The sequence below is a fragment of the Daphnia magna genome, linkage group LG10, assembly GCF_020631705.1.
Source record: "Daphnia magna isolate NIES linkage group LG10, ASM2063170v1.1, whole genome shotgun sequence".
Taxonomy (NCBI): Eukaryota; Metazoa; Arthropoda; class Branchiopoda; order Diplostraca; family Daphniidae; genus Daphnia; species Daphnia magna.
The window spans coordinates 1,133,369-1,147,192 of NC_059191.1; the positions used below are offsets into that span (position 1 = coordinate 1,133,369).

At 40.3% G+C, this 13,824-nt stretch overlaps 2 long non-coding RNA genes and 14 other non-coding genes across 20 annotated transcripts; 1 reads left to right on the plus strand and 15 right to left on the minus strand.

Annotated features, from left to right (window-relative positions):
* Positions 1 to 368: 368 nt before the first annotated feature.
* Trnap-ugg lies at positions 369 to 440 on the minus strand. The gene has a single exon. It is a non-coding gene; the product is annotated as a tRNA-Pro (tRNA).
* An 86-nt stretch (positions 441 to 526) lies between these two features.
* On the minus strand, positions 527 to 598 carry Trnap-agg. Its single transcript has one exon. It is a non-coding gene; the product is annotated as a tRNA-Pro (tRNA).
* Positions 599 to 847: 249 nt separating this feature from the next.
* Positions 848 to 919, minus strand: Trnap-ugg. Its single transcript has one exon. It is a non-coding gene; the product is annotated as a tRNA-Pro (tRNA).
* Positions 920 to 1,005: 86 nt separating this feature from the next.
* Trnap-cgg lies at positions 1,006 to 1,077 on the minus strand. The gene has a single exon. It is a non-coding gene; the product is annotated as a tRNA-Pro (tRNA).
* An 86-nt stretch (positions 1,078 to 1,163) lies between these two features.
* Positions 1,164 to 1,235, minus strand: Trnap-agg. The gene has a single exon. It is a non-coding gene; the product is annotated as a tRNA-Pro (tRNA).
* Positions 1,236 to 1,327: 92 nt separating this feature from the next.
* Positions 1,328 to 1,399, minus strand: Trnap-cgg. Its single transcript has one exon. It is a non-coding gene; the product is annotated as a tRNA-Pro (tRNA).
* An 89-nt stretch (positions 1,400 to 1,488) lies between these two features.
* On the minus strand, positions 1,489 to 1,561 carry Trnap-agg. The gene has a single exon. It is a non-coding gene; the product is annotated as a tRNA-Pro (tRNA).
* Positions 1,562 to 1,818: 257 nt separating this feature from the next.
* Positions 1,819 to 1,890, minus strand: Trnap-agg. The gene has a single exon. It is a non-coding gene; the product is annotated as a tRNA-Pro (tRNA).
* Positions 1,891 to 1,976: 86 nt separating this feature from the next.
* Trnap-ugg lies at positions 1,977 to 2,048 on the minus strand. Its single transcript has one exon. It is a non-coding gene; the product is annotated as a tRNA-Pro (tRNA).
* Positions 2,049 to 2,134: 86 nt separating this feature from the next.
* Positions 2,135 to 2,206, minus strand: Trnap-agg. The gene has a single exon. It is a non-coding gene; the product is annotated as a tRNA-Pro (tRNA).
* A 252-nt stretch (positions 2,207 to 2,458) lies between these two features.
* Trnap-cgg lies at positions 2,459 to 2,530 on the minus strand. The gene has a single exon. It is a non-coding gene; the product is annotated as a tRNA-Pro (tRNA).
* A 53-nt stretch (positions 2,531 to 2,583) lies between these two features.
* On the minus strand, positions 2,584 to 5,873 carry LOC123476827. Of its 5 annotated transcripts, XR_006651715.1 has the most exons (10): positions 5,732 to 5,873; positions 5,502 to 5,671; positions 5,249 to 5,441; positions 4,870 to 4,955; positions 4,626 to 4,765; positions 4,478 to 4,566; positions 3,985 to 4,207; positions 3,657 to 3,914; positions 3,312 to 3,465; positions 2,584 to 3,239 (listed from the first exon to the last, which is right to left on the minus strand). It is a non-coding gene; the product is annotated as an uncharacterized LOC123476827 (long non-coding RNA). The 5 variants fall into 5 exon arrangements; XR_006651716.1 differs by having other exon boundaries at positions 2,585 to 3,239; positions 4,626 to 4,955; positions 5,593 to 5,671; XR_006651714.1 differs by having other exon boundaries at positions 2,585 to 3,239; positions 3,312 to 3,527; positions 4,626 to 4,955.
* Positions 2,781 to 2,852, minus strand: Trnap-cgg. Its single transcript has one exon. It is a non-coding gene; the product is annotated as a tRNA-Pro (tRNA).
* Positions 2,943 to 3,014, minus strand: Trnap-ugg. Its single transcript has one exon. It is a non-coding gene; the product is annotated as a tRNA-Pro (tRNA).
* On the minus strand, positions 3,101 to 3,172 carry Trnap-ugg. Its single transcript has one exon. It is a non-coding gene; the product is annotated as a tRNA-Pro (tRNA).
* LOC123476828 lies at positions 4,691 to 5,252 on the plus strand. The gene is made up of 3 exons (XR_006651717.1): positions 4,691 to 4,832; positions 4,891 to 4,964; positions 5,036 to 5,252. It is a non-coding gene; the product is annotated as an uncharacterized LOC123476828 (long non-coding RNA).
* Positions 5,874 to 13,824: the final 7,951 nt, after the last annotated feature.

Here is a 13,824-nt window from a genome sequence, read left to right on the forward strand (position 1 = left end):
ATTTGCAAACGATAAATAAATTAAATTAAGAAAAAATTACTACTAGGTAAGTGGGCTCGTCCGGGAATAGAACCCGGGACCTCTCGCACCCAAAGCGAGAATCATACCCCTAGACCAACGAGCCGGATGGAATTTACCTGGTAGCCAATCAAGCAATCCGGATAGCAGGTGGATTTACAAATTTGAAATTAAAATATTACATTACTTCATGGGCTCGTCCGCGATTTGAACCCGGGACCTCTCACACCCTGAGCGAGAATCATACCCCTAGACCAACGAGCCAGATGGAATTGCCATGGTAGCCAATCAAGCAATCCGGATAGCAGGTGGATTATCAAATTTGAAATTAGAATAATACATTATTTCATGGGCTCGTCCGGGATTTGAACCCGGGACCTCTCGCACCCAAAGCGAGAATCATACCCCTAGACCAACGAGCCGGATGGATGTGCCTTGGTAGCCAATCAAGCAATCCGGATAGCAGGTGGATTAACAAATTTAAAATTAAAATAATACATTATTTCATGGGCTCGTCCGGGATTTGAACCCGGGACCTCTCGCACCCTAAGCGAGAATCATACCCCTAGACCAACGAGCCAATGAAACATTGACAGGTAATAATTAAGCAGTCCGGAATTCCGGATAGAACGTGGATTTACAAACTTAAATTAAAATATCAAATGAAAGAAGGGCTCGTCCGGGATTTGAACCCGGGACATCTCGCACCCAAAGCGAGAATCATACCCCTAGACCAACGAGCCAGATAGAATTGCCATGGTACCCAATCAAGCAATTCGGATAGCAGGTGGATTATCAAATTTGAAATTAAAATAATACATTATTTCATGGGCTCGTCCGGGATTTGAACCCGGGACCTCTCGCACCCAAAGCGAGAATCATACCCCTAGACCAACGAGCCGGATGGAATTGCCTTGGTAGCCAATCAAGCAATCCGGATAGCAGGGGGATTAACAAATTTGAAATTAAAATAATACATTATTTCATGGGCTCGTCCGGGATTTGAACCCGAGACCTCTCGCACCCGAAGCGAGAATCATACCCCTAGACCAACGAACCAGATGGAATTTCCCTGGTAGCCAATCAAGCAAACAGGATAGCAGGTGGATTTACAAATTTGAAATTAAAATATTACATTACTTCATGGGCTCGTCCGGGATTTGAACCCGGGACCTCTCGCACCCTAAGCGAGAATCATACCCCTAGACCAACGAGCCAATGAAACATTGACAGGTAATAATTAAGCAGTCCGGAATTCCGGATAGAACGTGGATTTACAAACTTAAATTAAAATATCATGTGAGAACAAGGGCTCGTCCGGGATTTGAACCCGAGACGTCTCACACCCGAAGCGAGAATCATACCCCTAGACCAACGAGCCGGATGAAACCTTTCAGGTAGCCAATTAAGCAATCCGGATAGCAGGTGAATTTGCCAAATAAAGAATTTTTTAGATTTAAAACAAACTTAAGCGCTCGTCCGGGATTTGAACCCGGGACCTCTCGCACCCTAAGCGAGAATCATACCCCTAGACCAACGAGCCGATATTTAAACGTTGGTACTAACTTGCACGATCAGGATAACAGGTGGATTTGCAAACGATAAATAAATTAAATTAAGAAAAAATTACTACTAGGTAAGTGGGCTCGTCCGGGAATAGAACCCGGGACCTCTCGCACCCAAAGCGAGAATCATACCCCTAGACCAACGAGCCGGATGGAATTTACCTGGTAGCCAATCAAGCAATCCGGATAGCAGGTGGATTTACAAATTTGAAATTAAAATATTACATTACTTCATGGGCTCGTCCGGGATTTGAACCCGGGACCTCTCACACCCTGAGCGAGAATCATACCCCTAGACCAACGAGCCAGATGGAATTGCCATGGTAGCCAATCAAGCAATCCGGATAGCAGGTGGATTATCAAATTTGAAATTAGAATAATACATTATTTCATGGGCTCGTCCGGGATTTGAACCCGGGACCTCTCGCACCCAAAGCGAGAATCATACCCCTAGACCAACGAGCCGGATGGATGTGCCTTGGTAGCCAATCAAGCAATCCGGATAGCAGGTGGATTAACAAATTTAAAATTAAAATAATACATTATTTCATGGGCTCGTCCGGGATTTGAACCCGGGACCTCTCGCACCCTAAGCGAGAATCATACCCCTAGACCAACGAGCCAATGAAACTTAGACAAGTAATAATTAAGCAGTCCGGAATTCCGGATAGAACGTGGATTTACAAACTTAAATTAAAATATCATGTGAGAACAAGGGCTCGTCCGGGATTTGAACCCGGGACCTATCGCACCCAAAGCGAGAATCATACCCCTAGACCATCAACGAGCCAGATGGAATTGCCCTGGTAGCCAATCAAGCAATCCGGATAACAGGTGGATTACAAATTTGAAATTAAAATAATACATTATTTCATGGGCTCGTCCGGGATTTGAACCCGGGACCTCTCGCACCCGAAGCGAGAATCATACCCCTAGACCAACGAGCCAGATGGAATTTCCCTGGTAGCCAATCAAGCAATCAGGATAGCAGGTGGATTTACAAATTTGAAATTACAATATTACATTACTTCATGGGCTCGTCCGGAATTTGAACCCGAGACCTCTCGCACCCTAAGCGAGAATCATACTCCTAGACCAACGAGCCAATGAAACTTAGACAGGTAATAATTAAGCAGTCCGGAATTCCGGATAGAACGTGGATTTACAAACTTAAATTAAAATATCATGTGAGAACAAGGGCTCGTCCGGAATTTGAACCCGGGACCTCTCGCACCCGAAGCGAGAATCATACCCCTAGACCAACGAGCCGGATGAAACCTTTCAGGTAGCCAATTAAGCAATCCGGATAGCAGGTGGATTTGCCAAATAAAGAATTTTTTAGATTTAAAACAAACTTAAGGGCTCGTCCGGGATTTGAACCCGGGACCTCTCGCACCCAAAGCGAGAATCATACCCCTAGACCAACGAGCCTGATAAAACATACTGGGAAGCCGATCAAGCGATCCGGATAGCAGGAGGATTTACAAATTTTAAATTAAAATATTACATTACTTGATGGGCTCGTCCGGGATTTGAACCCGGGACCTCTCGCACCCAAAGCGAGAATCATACCCCTAGACCAACGAGCCGGATGGAATTTACCTGGTAGCCAATCAAGCAATCCGGATAAGGCTCTTACTTCATCTTTATGGAAGTCTATTGGGAAATATTGCGAAAAGAGTAAGATCTTACTGAATACCATAACGCAAGACACTTTAATGCAATTACCTTCCAGAGGTTCTACTACACGGCCGTGAAGGCGCAACTGATGAACAATTTCGGAATCGTTATGATAAGTCTTTACTGTCAATCCCAACGACAAAGTTTGGCGACCATGCACGTTGGTGGAGGCATCACGGAAAGTCAAACTTACTTCAACAACCTAAAACAATTCGAAATATCAAATCTGATCGCTGGTATGAAGAAGAAATGAGAAGCCACTGTCTGTAAAAGAACTCGGTCATAGAACAAGTATTATAAACCGTAGAATTTGAGATGTGACAGGACGACGTATTTTGGAAATTTTGGCCAATAATAAGATTCTGAATGGTCCAGAAAAGTATCTCAAATTACCCGAAGATTGAGCCCAAGTTGCTGTAAACTAGTGACGACCTGCTCGGATTCGTCTTTACGCAGGAAACCGTTATCGATATGGATGGCCTGCACTCTCGAAGAGTCGTCACCCTGTAGGAGTGCTTTATGTAGAAGGACAGCACAAACGGCGGAATCCATTCCGCCGCTTACCAGCATGAGCACAATCTTATCACGTCCGAGCGGGCGCCGGATTCCCGTACTTAAGGATATCCGCATACGTCAGTGTCATTGACCTAACTAGAAAACTACAGATTTCATCATGTGGCTAGGGAAACTAAATCGTAAGATTATCTTCTTAGGATCTTACCAATGCTCCGGACACAAGATAAAGTAGCTTGCAGCATCTTCGGCTACTTGGATTGCTTAGTCACATAACATCATCGGCTTTTTTAGGTTTGGAAGATTGAGCTGATGGACATGACTTTCGTATTTCTTGGTACATGGCTCCAGGTGTCGGATTGCATTACTGGCCGTAATAGCGATGCAGCAAGTGATGCACGGGAAAGTTACGGATTACTTCTCAATATCGCCTACCACATGGACACATTACACATAAGGCAACATTAAGTTAGGTTATTCCTTAAGGAGAAGAGGAAAATACTCTAGCAATTAAAAGATTCCAAGAGAAATAAGATAAGATGAGGTATTTCTTCCAAGTTTCAACAAACTCTTCCAGACTTATTAAATTTGTTTGTAATGAAGGAATCTTTACAACTTAAATGGCTGATGATTTTATATTTCAATATTTCCCCTAGTAAAGAAGTATTGTGAAGATTTGTGCAAATATAAGCAGAACTTACCAATAATCCAGATCCATCAAAGAACAACATTAAGATTGGTTGTTCCTTAACAGAAAGAGGTACAAAAATACACTGGCAGCAGAGAGTTTCTAAGAAAAATCTGATTAGATGAAGTATTTCTTCACAATATCAAAAAGCTCTCACTTACTAAAATCACTTCTGTTGAAGGAATCAACTTTTTGCCAGCAAATCTCCATAAGTTTGTGTCATCACCACACATAAATTCAACTTTATACATGTCACCTGTCAGTACTTAACTGTAGAATACGCGTTAAGCCGAATTTCAACCTACGAATCAATTGACAATGCTAGACTTCAAAGTTTTATGAAAATGTCATTATAAACATTGTTGCAGGTAATAAGTATTTATCGTTCTTTGAAGAAATACACACTACAGTTGTGCTTCATTTTAGCACAGGCCACAAGGGTAGGAAGAATTCTTCATTTCTGCAGTCCTTCAGCCTCTTGATGCATAAAACTGTCTCAGGTAAAATAAAAAATACATTAGCTTCTGTAGACAGTAAATAGGAAATATTGCCAGTTTCACAATTTAAATAGAAAAGGATGGCCAGAAGAAATACTGGTATCTTGGTCAGAAACTGTCCAATACCCATAGCATGTTCGAGCTGTGATTGCATCAACACATACTGTTTACTCTCTGGTTACTACATTTCTTTACTAAACTAGAGACCCAACATCAACACAAAAGACAAAATATCTCAAAAAACCAAATAGGAAAAGGGAATCAACAAATAAATTTTAAAACCTTACCTTTGGGAATTACCAAAGTAATCAAATGTACTCCAGTTAACAAAGTAGATGTTGGAAAGAAATGTGACAGGAACCAAAACTCATTCCGCACATCCTCTGACCTCCATTTTATTTCAATGAGATAAAGTGCAGTATTTTTAGTTCCTCACATTAAATTCCTTTGAAAATTTTCTTTCTAGTTTTTTCTGCTAGCCTAAAAAATCATTAGAAATCATGTAATAACACCTGCATAAAAACTAACTAAAAAGATTACAGATTTAGGTCCAAGTACAACTCATTTAAGTGCCCATGTCATTGAAAGCAACATAGGTGGTGGGAGATCGGTAAACATTTTAAAAATGTACCAAGCATGGATTGCCATTGGTGGACCAGGTTAGTTTATTATTCCGAGTTTCCAATAAACGTTTCTCAGCTCAACAGGACCTGACAACGAGACATGCATTACTAAATATGTAAATATTTTTTTCGTTCCAACAAACGTACCCTTAATACTATCCAATAAGAGTTCATTCATATAAAAGTTTTTCACATAATAGTCCAAATGATTGACGTGATATTAATCGCTCTAGCATCTTTTGTTGTAATTGCAGCTATAATAACTAAAATTCAGTTTCTTAGCCATGTGTAGTGTTGGCGACTATCTAATTTTTTTAACGATATATCGATATTTTTAGATAAATGTTAGATAGTCGATATTTTTAGATATATCGTTGTATCGATACTTTCCAAGTAGTTTTTCCGATACTCAATAGATGGCGTATTGTCAAAAACAAAACATTAAGAATAGATTCATACCCATCGCTGGAGTTGACAACTTGGTCTCCGCGAGACGGTCTCGAAGGGTCGAGACCGTCACCCGTACATCCCAGTGGGACTATCCCGGCCCTCTGATTGGCTCTCTTCATCCTTACATCCTTCTATGTCTTTCTGCTTTCCGCTCCCACATTTTCCTGATGTACACAGTGTGGTTTTCCGTGGGGCTGCCGCTTTGATTTGTTTGTTTCTTTCGTGTATTTTTATTATTTACATTTATTGTTTGTTCTTTATTAAGTTTTACAAATACAATATTTTTACTTACATTAATTGTTTTTTTTTTCATTTTATATAATAGATTGAATTAATTACCGGTGTGTTTTCTTAAATTAGTGTAAATTGTCATCCCATGGGCCTTGGGTTGGCGGTTCCAAAACCCGATCTTGTAATGATCGGGGAAACTATAAGTCCAAAACTTAAAAACTTATAGGAATGGATATATCTGGATAAGATCTGTCCATTTCTGCAAAAATATTGCTTAAAAACTACTTATTGGAAGAGTAACTCGATTTGCAATTTTTCCGGTAGGTCGGTGCGGTTTAGCGGGTATCTTGTAATCCCCACCCCCGAATAATACTTAATATTTAAATAATTTTTTGCGGGAAAACTATAAGACCAAAATTAATAAATTTTACAGAAATGGATAGCTCTTACAAGAGCTATCCATTTCTGTCAAATAGTTAAGACAATTTTCACAAACAAAAAAATTTTGGGCAAGAACTTTTTGTAGTTTTTGTGCTCTAGAGATATACTCGATCCTATAGACTTAAGTAATAATTTTCATTGTTTTTGAAACTTTTTAGTGTATGAATATTTTTTCATAAATTATAGAGAAATAGATAGCCCTTATCAAGAGCTATCCATTTATATAAAAAAATTAATTTTGGTTCTATAGTTTCCCCGAAAAAAATTATTTAAATTTCCCGTATTACTGGGAGATGAGGGTTAACTTAAAACCGCTAAACTGCACCGACCTACCTGAAAAATGCCCAAGCGGTTTACTTCTCCAATAAGGAAATTTTGAGCAATATTTTTACAGAAATGGATAGATCTTATCAAGATATATCCTTCCTATAATTGTTAAAACTTTTGGACTTATAGTTTTCCCGATTGTCCCAAAATCGGGTGTTGAAACCGTTTTTCTCCAGCCCACCAACCCAGTTGCCCATGAGAGTTCATTCACAATAATTCTGATGGAACACACCGATGTTTAATTCATTCCTGTTTTATAAATTGAAAAGCGATTTAATAAAGGTATAAGTAGTGTAATAGTATAAATTAATAAATTAAAAATAAAAAACGAACAATAACGAAAAAATATTCAGACACAAAAAAGTAAAAAAAAATTAATATTGTTACTTAAGTCTATTGGATCTAGTATATATATCTAGAGCGCAAAAACTACAAACAACGTCTTGTCCAAAATTTGTTTGTTTATGAAAATTATGTTAATTATTTTACAGAAATGGATAGCGCTTACTAAGAGCTATCCATTTCTGCAAAATTTATTAATTTTTTCCTTATAGTTTTCCCACAATAAATTATTGAAATATGACGTATTTTTATGAGGGGGATTCCTTTGACCCGCTAAACCGCACCGACCTACCCGTAAAATGGCGAAGCGGTTTACTTTCCTAATTAGTACACCCTAAGCAAAATTTTTGCAGAATTGGATAGACCTTATCAAGATTTATCCATTCCTATAAGTATTAAAACTTTTTGACATATAGTTTTCCCGATTCTCCCAAAATCGGGTTTTGAACCTTTTTTCTCCGACCCGCACCAACCCAATTGCCCGTGGATGACAATTCACAATAGTTATAATGAAAACACACCAATATTTAATTTATTCCTGTGCTATAAAATTTAAAACGATATAATGAAGATACAAATAGTTTATTAACAAAATAGTAAGTTAGAAACAATAAATATAAACATAAATAATCATAAATAAATAAACATGAAAAACAAACAAATGAAGGCGGCAGCCCGACTACTCCACACACGCCACAGCCCCACAGGCCACACACCACAAGCAGAAGGGGTGGAGGGGCTATAGGGTGAGGAGAGGGAGAGAGCCAATCAGAGGGCCGGGATAGTCCCACTGGGATGTACGGGTGACGGTCTCGACCCTTCGAGACCGTCTCGCGGAGACCAAGTTGGGAGTTGAACTCTGAACCATTGTCATGCAATTGCTGTCTTCATCCACAGAGCCATTGAGAAGATAAACAAGTGTGCCATGCAAAGAAAAATTATTTTGTTACCGAATATCGATATAAATTGCACAATACAAATCTGAACTGATCATCGTCTGCTTTTCTTAAGACTAAACAGTATGTTACAAAGCTAGTTTTATCTATATTTTTATCGAATTTTACATCAATTTTTTTGTAATTTTCATGCTAAACGAAAAAATTAAGACGATTTCTAATTGCAAAATAGTCGCAAAGAACACGCAAGGAACACGAAAAATAAATGTTAATACCCTATACGAAATAAAAGATGTGGATCGAGTGAGATTTGAACTTCGATACTCTGAATCCCAAATAGTGTATGATACCACAGAGCTATAGTTGGCTGCCATATTATTCAGTTTATGCTATAGTTAAAGTAAACTATATGAACGACAATCGATATAATTTTACAAATAGAAAATCAACTAGAAAAAAGTAAAAGTCAAACCTTCAAATTATCAACGATTACCACTGTAAAATCACCATTTTCCCAGACTAATGTGCAATAAAAAGTTATGTTATTTATTGAGATCGAACACAGATCCTTGTTGCCAATCAAGTTGGTAACTGATGAGTAAGTTAAAAAATATTGACTGTTGTTGGTTAGTATCGATACAAAATGCAGACGAAAATCTAAAATTATCGTCGTCTGTAACACTATATTTGGCTGGATAGTAAATTTGTTTACTATTGATATCAGGGTTGCCACAGCAATGACTAATTCTTTTAAAATTAAATTAATTACTAATTCAAATTACAATAAGAAACATTAGAATTCAAAAAATATAAATCTGTTATGCAATTGATTTAGAAAATCCAGTAAAAAATCTTTTAAGCAAGCTTTTCCCAACAATAAAATCGCTGAAAAACATTCTTCGTTCAGGTTTGAACCCAATACCTCTACATCGGTAGCCTTGTATTATACCACTGTGCCAATACTCTGTAAAATTTTACAGCACAACAATGAGTTTGTTGTTGTTGGGTAGTATTGATACAAATTGCAGACGAAAATCTAAAATTATCGTCGTCTGTAACACTATATTTGGCTGGATAGCAAATTTGTTTAATATTGATAGATATCAGGGTTGCCATCGCAATTAATAATTCTTTTAAAATTAAATTAATTACTAATTCAAAGTACAATAAGAAACATTAGAATTTAAAAAAAAATAGGTCTGTTATGCAACCGATTTATAAAATCCGTCAAAAATAATTTAGGCAAGCTTTTCCCTACAATAAAACCGCTGAAAAAGTTTCTTCGACTAGGTTTGAACCCACTACCTTATTATCACTAGACTGGTATTATACCACTGCGCCAGTAGTCTATACAGAACTTTCAGCATAAAAAATATTAATTGCTGTTGGGTAGTATCGATACAAATTGTAAACAAAAATCAAATCTTTCCGTCGTCTGCTAGCTTTCAAATGCGTTAAAATGAGAAAAATCATTATCAGCGTTAAAAGAGCCAATCATCAAGAAAAAATATACAGTCGCTTCTGGATTTGAACTTCGAACTTTAGGGTCACAGCCTAAGTCGTTAACCTTAGCGCTACTACAAACTACATTTTCACAATGTCTCGCCGCCATAAAAATCTTGTTGACGACTATCGATGCAAATGAGAAAAAACTGCTATTTTTTTGTTTTACTGTTTGAGGCTTGTTAGTAGTACCGTGGTTACCACAACTCACAGTCACTTTTGCATATAATTTTTAAATATTATGTTAACCGTGTTTTTTATATTGATACAATCATGTACGCAGTATATTTTTTGGCCAGTAGATGGGGATAATTAGATACTTTATCGATAATCGTATCGTTATCTAAAAGTGGGCGTAGATAATTTGTATCTAACCAAATTAGATAATCGCCAACACTACGGGAGATAGACTCGGCCGATTAGACGTTTTTGGTCTTGGCTGACACCGTATACGGTATCTTTCTGCTTTGAAATAAAAAACAAAAAGAATTAGAGATGGCGTTCCGCTGTTTTTCGCCACCAGAATGCTCTAGTAGTTAATTTAAATATAATGGCGCTCTTGCACCGCCATCTATTGAGCTTAACATGCGTAGCTCAAGGCCACAAGCTCCTCCGTGCAACAGGGTATCCCCTTGATTCCTCCTGATATATTTGAATATTTCATGATGAATTCGTGAAATGGCTGTAATATATAGGTGTTACTTCCATCTCACCCTAGAATTGACACATTGTGAAATTTGGTAATAACAGGTATGAAAATATAAAATCAAGATGCCAGTTTAAAAGTCAGATGTTAGTTTCAAAACGAGCAAATGGCCCCTCATAGGATACTGGGAACTAGGATGATCCTAGGATGATCCTAGTTCCTTACCGGTGTGCCCTACATCCTAGTAGGATTGCCGACCCGACCAATCCGCTTTGATCGTGTTGGGCGTTTTTGATTTCGGGGCGGGTCGGACAGGTTATGGTCTATCTCTAATTGGCCCCATGCCCTGCCGGATTTCAATCGGGTTACCGAATCAGGGTGCTCAACGCCACCGCAAGCAATGGATTGTTTATAAATATTCTCCTATTTTTTATTTTTTGTTGCAAACTATCTTTTAAAAATAAGTGAACAAAAGCCAGGCGGATTCAAGACACTAGTACCATATCCGTTAACAAAACGGAGGGCAGAGTAAATCTATTTATTTTTTTTTGCAGTTTGTTCTAAAAGCAATGAGTATTAGTAAGCCAACTGCCCAACACCAACCATAGACCAAGTGAGATACAGATGTATGCAGGGTTAAACCATCTAAAAACCGCTAAAAACAAGCATCCTCACCTGGTGAAGAAATGCTAACACCAAAGGCGAACGAACCGTGAACTAAAGATGTAGGGAATTTGCGTGCTCAGTGCAAGGTAATGGAATGAGGAATTACCATAAGCCATAGTGCTTAAAGGTGAAATAACGGTAGGGAAACAGGAACACAACACATTTGTAAAACACAAATCACAGCAAAGAATGAACTAAGCAAATGCCGAATGGGCAATACTCAACCGTACCATCTTCTGTTTTTCCATCATCCTCATGGGCGTGAATCACGGGGCTGGGCGGCGAACCTCGATGTCCCGGTGGTCCCACGGCGACCTCGACGATCTCGTTGCTCCCACGGCGATCCTCGATGTCCCAGTGGTCCCACGGCGACCTCGACGATCTCGTTGCTCCCACAGCGATCCTCGATGTCCCGGTCGTCCTCTTCGGTGGTGCTGGGGCCCTCCTAAATACATAAAAAAAAACATGGTTAGACAGTTAACATGTTAAAACATATACCTCAGGATCCTTGGCGACGATCTCGTTGTCCCACGGCGATCCTCGATGTCCCGGTCGTCCTCTTCGGTGGTGCTGGGGCCCTCCTAAATACATAAAAAAACATGGTTAGACAGTTAAAATCTTAAAACATATACCTCAGGATCCTTGGCGACGATCTCGTTGTCCCACGGCGATCCTCGATGTCCTGGTCGTCCTCTTCGGTGGTGCTGGGGCCCTCCTAAATACATAAAAAAAACATGGTTAGACAGTTAACATGTTAAAACATATACCTCAGGATCCTTGGCGACGATCTCGTTGTCCCACGGCGATCCTCGATGTCCCGGTCGTCCTCTTCGGTGGTGCTGGGGCCCTCCTAAATACATAAAAAAAACATGGTTAGACAGTTAACATGTTAAAACATATACCTCAGGATCCGTGGCGACGATCTCGTTGTCCCACGGCGATCCTCGATGTCCCGGTCGTCCTCTTCGGTGGTGCTGGGGCCCTCCTAAATACATAAAAAAAACATGGTTAGACAGTTAACATGTTAAAACATATACCTCAGGATCCTTGGCGACGATCTCGTTGTCCCACGGCGATCCTCGATGTCCCGGTCGTCCTCTTCGGTGGTGCTGGGGCCCTCCTAAATACATAAAAAAACATGGTTAGACAGTTAAAATCTTAAAACATATACCTCAGGATCCTTGGCGACGATCTCGTTGTCCCACGGCGATCCTCGATGTCCTGGTCGTCCCCTTCGGTGGTGCTGGGGCCCTCCTAAATACATAAAAAAAAACATGGTTAGACAGTTAACATGTTAAAACATATACCTCAGGATCCTTGGCGACGATCTCGTTGTCCCACGGCGATCCTCGATGTCCCGGTCGTCCTCTTCGGTGGTGCTGGGGCCCTCCTAAATACATAAAAAAAACATGGTTAGACAGTTAACATGTTAAAACATATACCTCAGGATCCTTGGCGACGATCTCGTTGTCCCACGGCGATCCTCGATGTCCCGGTCGTCCTCTTCGGTGGTGCTGGGGCCCTCCTAAATACATAAAAAAACATGGTTAGACAGTTAAAATCTTAAAACATATACCTCAGGATCCTTGGCGACGATCTCGTTGTCCCACGGCGATCCTCGATGTCCTGGTCGTCCTCTTCGGTGGTGCTGGGGCCCTCCTAAATACATAAAAAAAACATGGTTAGACAGTTAACATGTTAAAACATATACCTCAGGATCCTTGGCGACGATCTCGTTGTCCCACGGCGATCCTCGATGTCCCGGTCGTCCTCTTCGGTGGTGCTGGGGCCCTCCTAAATACATAAAAAAAAACATGGTTAGACAGTTAACATGTTAAAACATATACCTCAGGATCCTTGGCGACGATCTCGTTGTCCCACGGCGATCCTCGATGTCCCGGTCGTCCTCTTCGGTGGTGCTGGGGCCCTCAACCTAAATATAAAAAAAAACATGGTTAGACAGTTAACATGTTAAAACATATACCTCAGGATCCTTGGCGACGATCTCGTTGTCCCACGGCGATCCTCGATGTCCCGGTCGTCCTCTTCGGTGGTGCTGGGGCCCTCCTAAATACATAAAAAAACATGGTTAGACAGTTAACATGTTAAAACATATACCTCAGGATCCTTGGCGACGATCTCGTTGTCCCACGGCGATCCTCGATGTCCCGGTCGTCCTCTTCGGTGGTGCTGGGGCCCTCCTAAATACATAAAAAAAACATGGTTAGACAGTTAACATGTTAAAACATATACCTCAGGATCCTTGGCGACGATCTCGTTGTCCCACGGCGATCCTCGATGTCCCGGTCGTCCTCTTCGGTGGTGCTGGGGCCCTCCTAAATACATAAAAAAACATGGTTAGACAGTTAACATGTTAAAACATATACCTCAGGATCCTTGGCGACGATCTCGTTGTCCCACGGCGATCCTCGATGTCCCGGTCGTCCTCTTCGGTGGTGCTGGGGCCCTCCTAAATACATAAAAAAACATGGTTAGACAGTTAAAATCTTAAAACATATACCTCAGGATCCTTGGCGACGATCTCGTTGTCCCACGGCGATCCTCGATGTCCTGGTCGTCCCCTTCGGTGGTGCTGGGGCCCTCCTAAATACATAAAAAAAACATGGTTAGACAGTTAACATGTTAAAACATATACCTCAGGATCCTTGGCGACGATCTCGTTGTCCCACGGCGATCCTCGATGTCCCGGTCGTCCTCTTCGGTGGTGCTGGGGCCCT